Source organism: Frieseomelitta varia, unplaced genomic scaffold (genome assembly GCF_011392965.1).
Source record: "Frieseomelitta varia isolate USP_RPSP 00005682 unplaced genomic scaffold, Fvar_1.2 scaffold_285, whole genome shotgun sequence".
Classification (NCBI taxonomy): domain Eukaryota; kingdom Metazoa; phylum Arthropoda; class Insecta; order Hymenoptera; family Apidae; genus Frieseomelitta; species Frieseomelitta varia.
The window spans coordinates 1,035,891-1,048,500 of NW_025110018.1; positions in this window are offsets into that span (position 1 = coordinate 1,035,891).

Genomic DNA, 12,610 nt, shown 5'->3' on the forward strand with positions numbered 1-12,610 from the left:
TATTTATTTACTTGTCTACTTATTTACCGAGCCCTTAAGTCATTTTCAGCTGAAAATTTTCTAACTTTAAAACTCATGTCTCGAATGAAAGCGAGATGTCCTAAATTTTGCAAAGCTGAACTATATTTTCGTAATCTGTATTCACAGAATCAGACGATCATTCAGATTAATTGGTTGAGAAACTTATATTTTAGAGAGAACGTAATGTATACACGAACCAGCGATAGTACTTGAGAATTAGGATTTAATTGAACTGAGGCTTCTTACTGTCAGCGTTTTTACACGAAATTTCTATTTACACGTTCCAAGATTTTTATTCATCCGTTTACGTAACGCCGCTTGATTGCCACATTGCAGTCCGCAATCTAAAGTGGATTTCACGCTTTCACGGTGTCATATCGGCGTCATATTAAACGCGAGATATCAGCGTCGATTGTGATTTTTTGTTTCACTATTATTTCTCCTTTTTCTGCGTGGAGGAAGCAGTTGCGATACACGTGCCCAGGCTTCTTTCGTTATTTATCGAACCAATGCACCGAGAAGAAAAAAAAAAAAAAAAGAAAAAAGGAAACGGATTTCCATTCGTGTCGAAATCAGTGGTTTGCAGTTTTATTCGACGTGGAAAAAGAATATTTACACGTAATTTATAGTATCGGGTTGGCTCTACACAATGCTGGCCGCAAAAAATAGTCGAATTTTAATCTCCTCCTGTTGGAGTTTGGAAATTGTTGCGCGGAATACGTCGAAACACGATATCATCGGCAATTTATAGGAAACGGAATTTTTCACGCCGTGCAATTTCAAAAATTTTGCGAGAATTTTAATCCTCGAAAATTTAAAAGTTGTTACGCAATTCGTGGAAAATTTGCAATTTGATGCCGGTTAATCCTGCATACTACGACGTTGAAAATAGTAGAATTACATTCCTCGTCGTGGTTTGAAAATTACACGCGAATAATCGGACGTGATTTCTAAAAAAAAAAAAAAAAATGAAGTTTGATGACAGCGCGAGCTAGGACATTGAAAATAGTGGAAATCAAATTCCCCGTTGAAAATTTAAAAATTGTTGCGCAATTTATGCGATCTAATTTATAATTAATATACAATTTAATAGCTAATTTATAGTTAATTCTGCACAGTGGAAACTTTGTTAATTTATAATTAATTCTGTACACTGCAGAAATAGTAGAATTATAGTTTTATAAATAGTATTATAATAGTAATTATAGTTTTATAAATAGTATTATAATAGTAATTGTAGTTTTATAAATAGTATTATAATAGTAATTATAGTATATTTATAATAGTATAGAATTATATTTGACAATTGTCTCAGAATATGTGAAAAGTCAGTATTTCGTAAGAAACAAAATTTGTTGTCAATTAAAACATTAAAAATAATGGAATTTTAATCCCAAAGACGAAATTTTGAAATTTTGAAAATTTAAAAAGAGTAAAATTTAAGACGAAAATTTAAAATTTTGAAAATTTAAAAAGAGTAAAATTTAATTGAAAATTTATCAATGATCTCGCAGTATACGAGGACACTTTTATTTTATTTTCCGAATCACTATGGAAAATTTCTTTAATCAAACTAATGAGCAATAAACTTCGTATTTTCAATGTTGTCAACAGAAATGATCGATAAAATAAACGTAAAACAAGCGTCTGGACAGAAACAAGCAATTTTAAAATGCTGCTGCGATACATAATTATCACGGGATATTATGGTTTTAATATAATAAGACTGGATATTATGCTTTTAATATAATTCATCGAGCAATTATGTACGCGACGGCAATCTCTCTTTAAATTGAGACTTTATTATTCCATTAGCATAATTCCTTCATTAACTTCACGTTAATAGGATAATCAAACGCTTTGTAAGTAAATGATTAAATTGCGTATTGGATTCAAAAGTGCCATAACAGTTACCCTCCGCCGCGTGCCATTGGATATTAAATTGTTGATACAATTATTCGACTAGCGTTCTTTCCATTTTTCTGCGCAGAAGTTATTCCACTGAATCGCGCGAACGATTCTAAAAAAAAAAAAAAATTCTAGAAAATATTGTTCGAGCGAGTCGTTCTTAAACTTATCGACGAAGTTGACGTTTCAAATAACAATAATGAATTGCTCGCTTCGCTGCAGGTAATTAATGCGTAAAAATAAATTAGCAGAGTGATAAATATTTGTGGAACGTCGAATTTTTTAAAAAGTCCTATGTTCTTTTCCGCGTATTTTCTTACTTTTCTAATTCTCGATATTCGTTTGAAGTATTATTTTTCTCGGACAATATGTATTAAATCACTACCAACGTTATTGGACTGATTATAATTTTATTTAAAAACTGCTGTGCGTCATTGATCTTTGTTATTTATTTTATCCTTCTAACGACAGCTATCGATCTGTTCAATTTATTAACACTAGAACGATTAAAGCGTAAAATTTTCATCAAAAACACTTTACAATACGATAGACTACGCGTGCTTTTGTTCGTTTTACAAAAATTCGTAAAATTTTGAATTTTTTAAAACTTTACACTTAAATGTTTCGCAATTGTACAATTTTTAACAAAAATTGGTCGAACAATTTATAAACAATATTTCTTTCATTGAACAATTGAAATATATACCTATATTTATCTGTAAATTAAGATTGTTGAGATTCAACGTGCCGACAAATAAGAATCACGAAGATTTGTAGAACGTAAAATGTTTTGTTCCAGGGAAAGGGGAAAGTTTTGTTCACAACGAAGCTGGAATTTTTGTAACACAGATTTGCTCAGCTGCGCTCACTCTCCTCGTATTTCTCTAATCACTCCTTTTACACTTCGCAATCATCGTGTCCACGCGACCAAATCGACACGCGAATTTACACATTTGTCCGATTACTCTCGATCACCGCGGTTCGCGTGTAAATCAAACCTAATTATTCTTAATATGCGATGATTAACCGACCTACTCGGATGCGGGTTCGTTGTTGCTTTTAAAAATTCACGCTAGCAAAATATAAAATCGCCACATTTCCCACATTTGTTTGTCAAAAAAGACATAAATATTAGAATTCGAAGAAAAAGAAAAAAGAAAGATTTAAACAGCAGTAATTGATAATAAATTTAAATAGTAATTTCATTAACAATCAATTTAAATAGCCAATTTTTCGACAAGTTTTCAAATGATAAATTAATAATTAATTGAAATTGACTGCACAAATATGAACGTGCGATGCACTTGTAGAGACTTGTAACAAATAAACTTTATATTCGTCGCCATTATTTCCATGTTACATCCAGTTCACGAGACTCCCCGCTAAAAAAGAACGTTCGACAAAGAGAGAAAGAGAAAGCGTCCTGATAAATCTTGCAAATCCAATTTTCCACAAGCAGAAACTCCGGCCGTCGTTGGAAAACGAGTTGCTCGGTCGATTTCGCCGGGGAACTTGGACTCGGATTCCGTTTTAGATGAATACATTTCGGGCCCCGCGGGATTTTTGCTGGCAGTGCCAACGATATCTTGCGATACCTTTGTTGTGCTGACTCGTCTCCAGGCTACGCGCATCGACCATTAATTATTTTGCCTGGTTATTTAGTGCCTTCGCATTTAATCTTGATTCTCTTCGACCGAGATCGGTAAATCTTCGGTAAGTCTTTAAATAAAAAGTTTTCGTCATTTCAATATGGGCGTAGGGAGTGTCGTTCTCTTTTTTTAGAAAAACCCCTCTTTTTTAGGAAAATCTTTTCTTTTTTAAAAGGGGCGCATCAACTATTCGAATAAATTTCTCTTCAAATTGTCATGTAATAAACAGTTTTATTAGTTAGTGACTAATAAGACAGTTAAATGACTATCTTTTAGTATTTACGTGATTAACAATTAAATAACTGAGTTTTATAGTCTTTTTTCACATTAAAATTTTGAAGGTGTACCAATATTGTGCAATTATTTGAAAAAAGTTTTCATTTAAACTGTGTGTAAGTAGTTGTTGATAATATTGATGAGATATTGAAATTTTATAGTACATATGTAGCTCTTTCATCGATATTTTAAGGGTGTAGCAATATTGGACAGTTGTCTAATAAAATAAATTCTGATCCATACGATTATTATAAAATATTATATTCTGTATATAAATAATAATATATAAATTAATTATAAATTATTTATTTATGTTATACAATATATCATGCAAAGTTACTTGCAGTAAATAAAAATTTATTTAAATAATTGGCCATCGTTGCCGCACGCTTAAAATGTTGGTAAAAGAGGAAGAAAGGAGAGAAATTTAATACAGAGCTGTTTTACTGTTTGAGAGTTTAAATAAAAAACTCAAGAATAATTATTTATTATTTGAGTGGATTTGAAAATAATAAAATTAATTGTTCCAATTATTATTTCCTATTTGGTCTTCGTTATTTTTGTACAACTAGCAAAGCAACGTATTACAAAACCAATCACTTCAACTGTTTTCCCCGCTGTGTCATTTGGAATTTCATTCTCGAAATCATGGAATTTCCGAACGTTCAAAAACAAAATCAAGGACAACGCGACAATCGATCAGATATCGAATGACACTTACGCAACTAATCGAAAAACGTTTAAGCTTTAAAATAAAACGTTTAAGTTTCGTTGCGTAAAATAACAAAAGGGTGGAACAAAAATTGAAAAATACTTGTTACTTCGGCTCTCTCTATCTAATTCCTTACGCAGAGAACAATCTTTTATTTAAAAACTAGAAACAATAAAAATAAAATAATAAAAATAAAATTAGAAACAATAAAAATAAAACAATAAAAATAAAATTAGAAACAATAAAAATAAAATATTCGTTTGTTATTCACAGCTAAAATTACACTCGTTTATTATTAAAACGAAAAATTGTGCAAATACTTTAAATCGCCATGTATTTAATAAAAATAATTTCCAAAACTGTTCAAAAAGCGTCGCTTTATTTTCCGAATATTTCCAAGAATCACCAAATATTTCATTATTCCAGAACTAGAATTTATTATTTAAATAAAATTTCTCGCGCACCGATACTTTAAGCTAAGTATAGTATTTAATTGAAATAATTTCTAGCTCTATTTCTGGAATTACCAAGGACCATCCAAATCTAGAACTAGTATTTATTCACGTCTAAATAAAAATTAAAAACGAAAATATATATAAATATATAAAATATAACAATATATAATATAAAATATATATAATAATATATAATATAAAATATAATTAATATATAATATAATATAAAATATATAAAATATATTAATATATATAAAAAAATATAAAAAATTCCAAAACGAGAATTTACTTATCATTTAAATACCAGCGGATTCTGTTGTGCAAATACTTTAAATCACTATATATTTAATTAAAATAATTCCCAACCGGCTCTACTCTACATTTAAAATTTCCAAGGACCATCTAATATTTCATTATTCCGCGTTCTAGAGTTCTATTCAAGGACTGAACGGCGGCCGCGCTATGTAAGGAAATTTGAAAAATCGAACGGATCGTTAAACATCTTCTCGTTTAACGTTAAAAATAGCGGTCGCATTCGCTGCTATAAGTTGCTCTTAATAGTTCTTTCCTATGTTGTCTGAAAGATAAATGAATCATCCGAGAAAAGATGAAGTGACCGAGAAGAAATTCCATTAGTTACAAGGGTGAATTTCTAGTTTTATCGTTTGTTATAGATACCTTCATTTTTTTTTTTTTTTTTTATCGACGTGTAAATATAGGAGCTGAAGAAGAAAATCTATCATCTTCCGATGCGTTAATAATTATTAAATATCTACAGGAGCTTGTTCGTGCTTCGAATAACAGCATACAGAGTGATTGAAAAGAAAAGTATTGAAGAAAGGAGATAAATCATTTTTCTGTTTTTTTTTTTTTCTTTGCAATTGTAATAACGAAAACTGTTCAAAAATCGTGACTAGATTCATTTTCACAGTTTTCATTTCATAAAAATTTTGACGTGCATTTTTAAAATTTTTTATAAAATACCTATAAAACAAAAGCTTGAATTTTTTATTGTGTGGTTCGTCCTATTCCATTTATAGGAGAATATTTATTATATTATTTAATATTATATTTACATTGAACCTTGTTTGAATTTATATACTATCGCAGTCGTCGATAGTATTATGCTCGTCGAACATTCTTTTTAAATCTGGACTCTGGAATATTTTCGTGAAATTAATCTCGAAACGAGTTTCAGACAAGCAGACTGATCGCTCGGTGCTCGGCCGATTTCCCTGCGAACGTAATCAACACGCCCCTCGTAAGTTATCAACACATTTGCCGTAGATAAGTGTTTTCCTGATAATGTACAATTAACGCTTGCACGTCGAATTTTGCATGATTCACGCAACTGGCACCGGCGTAACGCGAACGTGGAATAAATATTTATCGATCGACACGCCGAGCATAAATATCGTTCGGTTTCGTTTAACAAAACGAGTGATTACACGCAAAAACGGGGATTCACCGAAATTATAATAAAATGAATTCTATCCCGTCGTTTTTTAATCGTAGGAAAAATATTAAACGTAATTCTTGAAACTGCATGTTACAGACTGTACAAAACTGTTTTACAAAACTGTAAAAGACAGATCTGACAATCTAAGATGATTGAAAAGGAACTGCGAGTAAATTAATCGTTTAATCTCGCTTCGTGAGACGAGAAATATAAACGTAAGTCCAGACATTTCTTACTGGCATTAGAAAAGTTGTCTGAACGAAATATAATTGCTTCGTTAAATTTCCTTGAAAAAAATCGTAAATCCCTCTCATTTCTTAAAACGGAAGGAATAGAACAAGTCAAACAAATGGCCGAAACGAATTCTAAAGGAGTTCTCTCATTGGCGTGCGTGATTTCTCCGGAATTCGATTGAATTTGAACAATACGTAAAAAGAATTCCAGCACGTACGATTCCCTCGTATTAGAACACTTCTCAAAACGTTCGTTTCCTAAAGAAGAAAAAGAAAAAAATGAGAGGACAAACGAGTCGAGGATGGAAAATGGCGGGCAAGGTTGAGACAAGTTCGAAGCCTGGCCTTCGCCAAACAGGTAAACGCGCTAGAAACGATTCGCTAGAAAGATCGACAAAGCACGAGGAACGAGATCAAGGTGGCAGGTGAAGATGAAACGGCGTTAAACAACCGGGATTAGAGAGAAGAAGGTTAAAAAGCAACCAAGAGGATATCCTTGGGACACGAGCTGCGGCAAACAACACGGCAGAGTTTCTCCGCGAATATGTGAATTATAAAAATACTTTCCCGGTTTCGGCGTTGAACGAACCCCTTGAAGATCGAGGCAACGTCGTCGCCGATGGTCTCGATTAATTCCGGGCCGAGGGCACCGCTGCTTCCAATCGAGTTACACTCGATAGGATTATGGAGTTACAAGGTTAAAGCCGAACGGCGAGTTCCACGCCGATAAGGTTAATGGCTGGAAGAATGTCGTTGGCAAAGGTGGAGCAAAGTAGAATAAAGTAACGTGGAATTACCGGTTCTTTTTTTTTTTTTTTTTTTTTTTTTTTTTTTGAGGAAGTTGTTTTTTTTTTGAAGAAGTAATTGATCGTCGTTTCGGACTCTCATTTGCATCGCTTACTTGAATTTTACAACGTAATTGCATACCAGATTCTTTATATAATTTATTGACTATATATAATTTATCAAATCATTTGCAATTTGTCAGATTAAAATATTTACTATTTTTTTATTAATATTAAAATTAATATGAATTACGAATTGTGTTCTTGGACAAATTTTTAAAAACTAATTAGTCCAATTGCCATTCGTTATTCTTTTTTTTTTTATTTAATTCATTTGCATCACGACTTGAATTTTATAATGCACTTACTAGAGTCTACATAATATATAATTTATCAAATCATTCACAATTTGTTTTGATTGAAATATTTTTTATTAATATTAATATTAATACTTTTTTATTAATATTAATATTAATATGAATTACGAATTGTGTTCTTGGACAGATTTTTAAAAAGTAATTAGTCCAATTGCCATTCGTTATTCTTTTCTTTTTTATTTAATTCATTTGCATCACGACTTGAATTTTATAATGCACTTACTAGAGTCTGCATGATATATAGTTTATCAAATCATTCACAATTTGTTCTGATTGAAATATTTTTTATTAATATTAATATTAATACTTTTTTATTAATATTAATATTAATATGAATTACGAATTGTGTTCTTGGACAGATTTTTAAAAAGTAACTAGTCCAATTGCCATTCGTTATTCTTTTTTTTTTTTATTTAATTCATTTGCATCACGACTTGAATTTTATAATGCACTTACTAGAGTCTGCATGATATATAATTTATCAAATCATTCACAATTTGTTCTGATCGATGTATTTACTATTTTTTAAGTGATATTAACTAATCAAATACAGCTTTGAAATTGAAATATCCATTATTTTTTATCAATATTAACTAGTAAATTAAGAGTTGCGTTCTTGGATGATTTTTTAAAAAGTAATTAATCCAATTGCCACTCGATTCTGTATTTAATTTACGACTGGAATCTTACGATGTACTTGTACGTTGAAATCTACACAATTGACCACGTATAATTTATCAAATTGTTTACAGGTTGTACGTATTGAAATATCAGTGTGACGAAAAATAACAATTTGAAATAACGAATTGCTTCGATTAATTTATTACTGTTGTATCAAAACTAACATAGAAAGAGTCCATTCAGATAAATCATTTCCAAACAATTTGTATTCACAAATTAAGCGAGCACTGAACTGTGAATCATCTACGAATTTATACACTACCGATAAATAACACATTCAGAATATGAATTTAACTGTAATAACTATTCAATATCATTGTTGTATCATTTATTATATATTATAGTATTTACTGCAACGATTAAAAATTGTTTCTCCTTACTATAAAAGAATTCATACATTTTCGAGAAACATTTATTTCCCTCATCCCTTATTCTCATTGGATAAATCTTCAAAAGCTTTCCAACGGTCTACGGTTTGAATGGGACTTATCGAAAGATTGCATAACTCCTTTCGATCCCTCGTTTCAACTGTAAATCGCAAGTGCTGATTGAAAACTGAAGCCAGTGATTCGTAACGGTGGGCGTATCATCTGGTTGCCCCGATCCCGACCGAAATAAAATCGTACGATGTTCACAGCTGAAACGAGTATGCCTTCAGAATGACGAGAAGATTCAAACGACGAAAGAAAAATATGAAATGTCGATCAAACTTCGAGCTAATTATTACTTCACAATCGAGGTACAATCGAGTCGACTGAACAGGGGGAAATTTAAAATTAACAGACGCAACGATTGGCCAACCGTTCTACTGCGAATGACACGGCGAAATGAATGTTTGCAAATGATGTGCTCGATAGAGCTACGTCGACATTTTGCGGTAACATCGATCGGTCACAGCGCACATGTATACACCAGATGACTTTGCTACGTTACGTCGGCATCGACGACTCGTAGAAAAGGCCAATAACCTCGATCGATTTCCAACCCTAGCCACGGATTAATCGTTCAGTCGTAAAAGACATGAGACGACTAAGATGAAAGCTGATCGTTCAAGCTTAACTTCGATTTGATTCGCAACCAGATCCGGGTAAAACGCTATTTTAAATGGCAAATGGTGAATAGATATTTTATATCATGCACGTATTTTTTGAAAATATTTCATCTGTTCGAAGGAATGTACTTTTTAAAAATAAAATAGTCTATTTGTAAAGAAATTTCTAAGGTAATATTTCAAATAGTATTTCAATTGAAAAGCGCTGAATATATTTTGTGCCGATTTTATTTTATTATATTGATCGTAAATGGTTCATTTTATATCTTCTTTTTCAACGTGAAATACGTATCTGAAATATAATCTATGACATTACTGTTGTCAAATATATGATATTGCTATTAACGTTCGAAAAGATCCATCATAAATATTATTATCTGTATTATATTAAATATAAATATTATTTTCAAATAAAAATATCTAGCGCATCAAACTGAATTTCTTGAATTTAAGATACACGTTCGAAAATTTAAATATATAATATTGCCATTGGCAAGGATTGAAAATAGTAATCACAAACGATTCATTTCGAAACAAATCGAGTAGTTTTCCTTTTTATTCAAAGCACATTATATCATGAATATTTATTATATATATTATGAATAATATTTATTGTTATTATTTATTAATATATATATTTATTTATTATATATATTGTGAATAACATTTATTATTATTATTTATTAATATATATAATATTTATTTATTATATATATTATGAATATTTGAACATTAGTATAAATATCTCGAGATCAGAAAATCAAGTGAATCGAACGCGATAATTTGACACGAGACGAATGTATTTTCAACTTGATGCTTTAATTTCAATTACGTGTTATTATTATTCTATAAAACCTGTCGATTATTCGATAAAACTGTTGCCACTTTAACGTTGCATCGAATTGCAAACGATATGATTATCACGAGCAAGTAACTACGATGACATACCTATTTCGCGTCGCTAACGAAAGGAAAAGTTCGCCACGTGGTTTTAATGAATCGTGTGTGTGTGTATGTGTGTACGCGATACGGAGGACAGGTGGATATCTAACAGATCTGTGTGTTCATCGTTAATTCGGAGCAGCGTGATAATAAGGTGAAGCGGAACGCTGGTAATTGTAATGAATTGCCGCGTGCGTTTCATCAGTGTTATTAATTACAACTCATTGTACTCGCTAATGAAGTCATTAAACAGAGATTATTACGCTTGTACCATCGTTGCCCCTGTTACGCCGCGTTCTATTATGCTGTCTTAAATTCACGTTGTTACCAAAGGGAACAGCTGTAACAACGCGACTAAACATATATATATATATATATACATAAATATGTATGTACATACGTACATAGTTTTCGTTGTCGTCGAAAATGAATTTACCATTCGTGTCTTAAATTCATTCGTACGATTAAGAATGTATTGAATCGAGTTTCGATTCACGATACGTTTTTGTCAAACGGTGGCGGTAATGTTCAATTTTAATTGTTGCAATTGAATTTTTTGTTGGTTTCATAATTATATTCACAGATTAGATGTTTTGTAAAATATATATACATATATTTATTATATTATTAACATAATACTAATTTATTAGTAAATATGCGTATATATCTTACTATAATTATTATTAATAAAAATTATTATATTAAGAAAATAGTAACAAAATAGTAAAAGAGTAAAATAATAGTAAAATAATAAAAATTATAGTAAAATTATAGTAAAATAATAGTAAAATAATAAAAATCATAGTATATAGTATTATAGTAAAAATAGTAAAATAATAAAAATTATAGTAAACTAACAAAATAGTAAAATAGTAAAATAATAGAAATTATAATAAAATAACAAAATAGTAAAATAATAGTAAAATAATAAAAATTACAGTAAATAGTATTATAGTAAAAATAGTAAAATAATAGTAAAATAATAAAAATTATAGTAAACTTACTAACAAAATAGTAAAATAGCAAAATAATAAAAATTATAGTAAAATAACAAAACAGTAAAATAGCAAAATAATAAAAATTATAGTAAAATAACAAAATAGCAAAATAATAAAAATTATAGTAAAATAACAAAATAGTAAAATAATAAAAATTATTATTATTAATGAAATAGTAACATTAACTCTCAAGTGCTATCGTGAAATCAATTTCTAAATAAATTTAAATTCATTCAACATCATTCGGATTATTGGGATTAGCAGTCAGATAAAAAAATTCCAAAATATCAAGCAACGCGGAACATAAAAAAATTTCCACGGCCTGAAGTATCCAATGATACCAATCAAACATTGAAAACATTCGTCAATCCAGTGTAAAACTCATAAAACTCTAAATCTGCCGTAATTTTACCAACAAACTCGCGATGTTGCGTAAGTACCTGTTCTGGATGGTAACGCAATTTGCAGACAATTTTACTCCAATCGTCCGTCAGCTCCGTTTATACATAACCCATCTCTTCTTTTACACAAGTTCCTTTGCAATCTGCTCTGATTGCCTCCGTTCCTCTCCGTTTCAACGCTCTCTCCAGTTGCCATTTCCTTCTCTCTCTCTCTCTCTTTCCCTCTCTATCTCGCATTCATTTATCCCTCTTACGTCGAGGACGTAACAAGAGAGTCGATTATTACAGACTAGAAGAAAATTGTCTACAATTTATGATAACCTTCCGTCATGGAGCACTTACTTGGCACGGTGCAAATAGGTTCTCTACTCGCGGTGAGAGTCTCGCGTTTGAAGGATCAGACGAAACGAAAGAAACAGGTGAACAACTACAAAGACCGAAAAGCCCGCGAATCGAATGTTTTTTCTCCTCTTTGAAGTTGCTTTTGACGAAAATTACCCGCTTGAATTTACATTATGTACGCGAGGAAGTTTCTACTTGTCTTCGTTTCTTGTTTCTCGTGATCGAGAGGATCAGCAACATGCCGAGTATCCCGGTCAGAAAATGACAAAACTACGATATGAGATCATAGTTTCTTTTTGATGTAAAAACTTATATTTCTT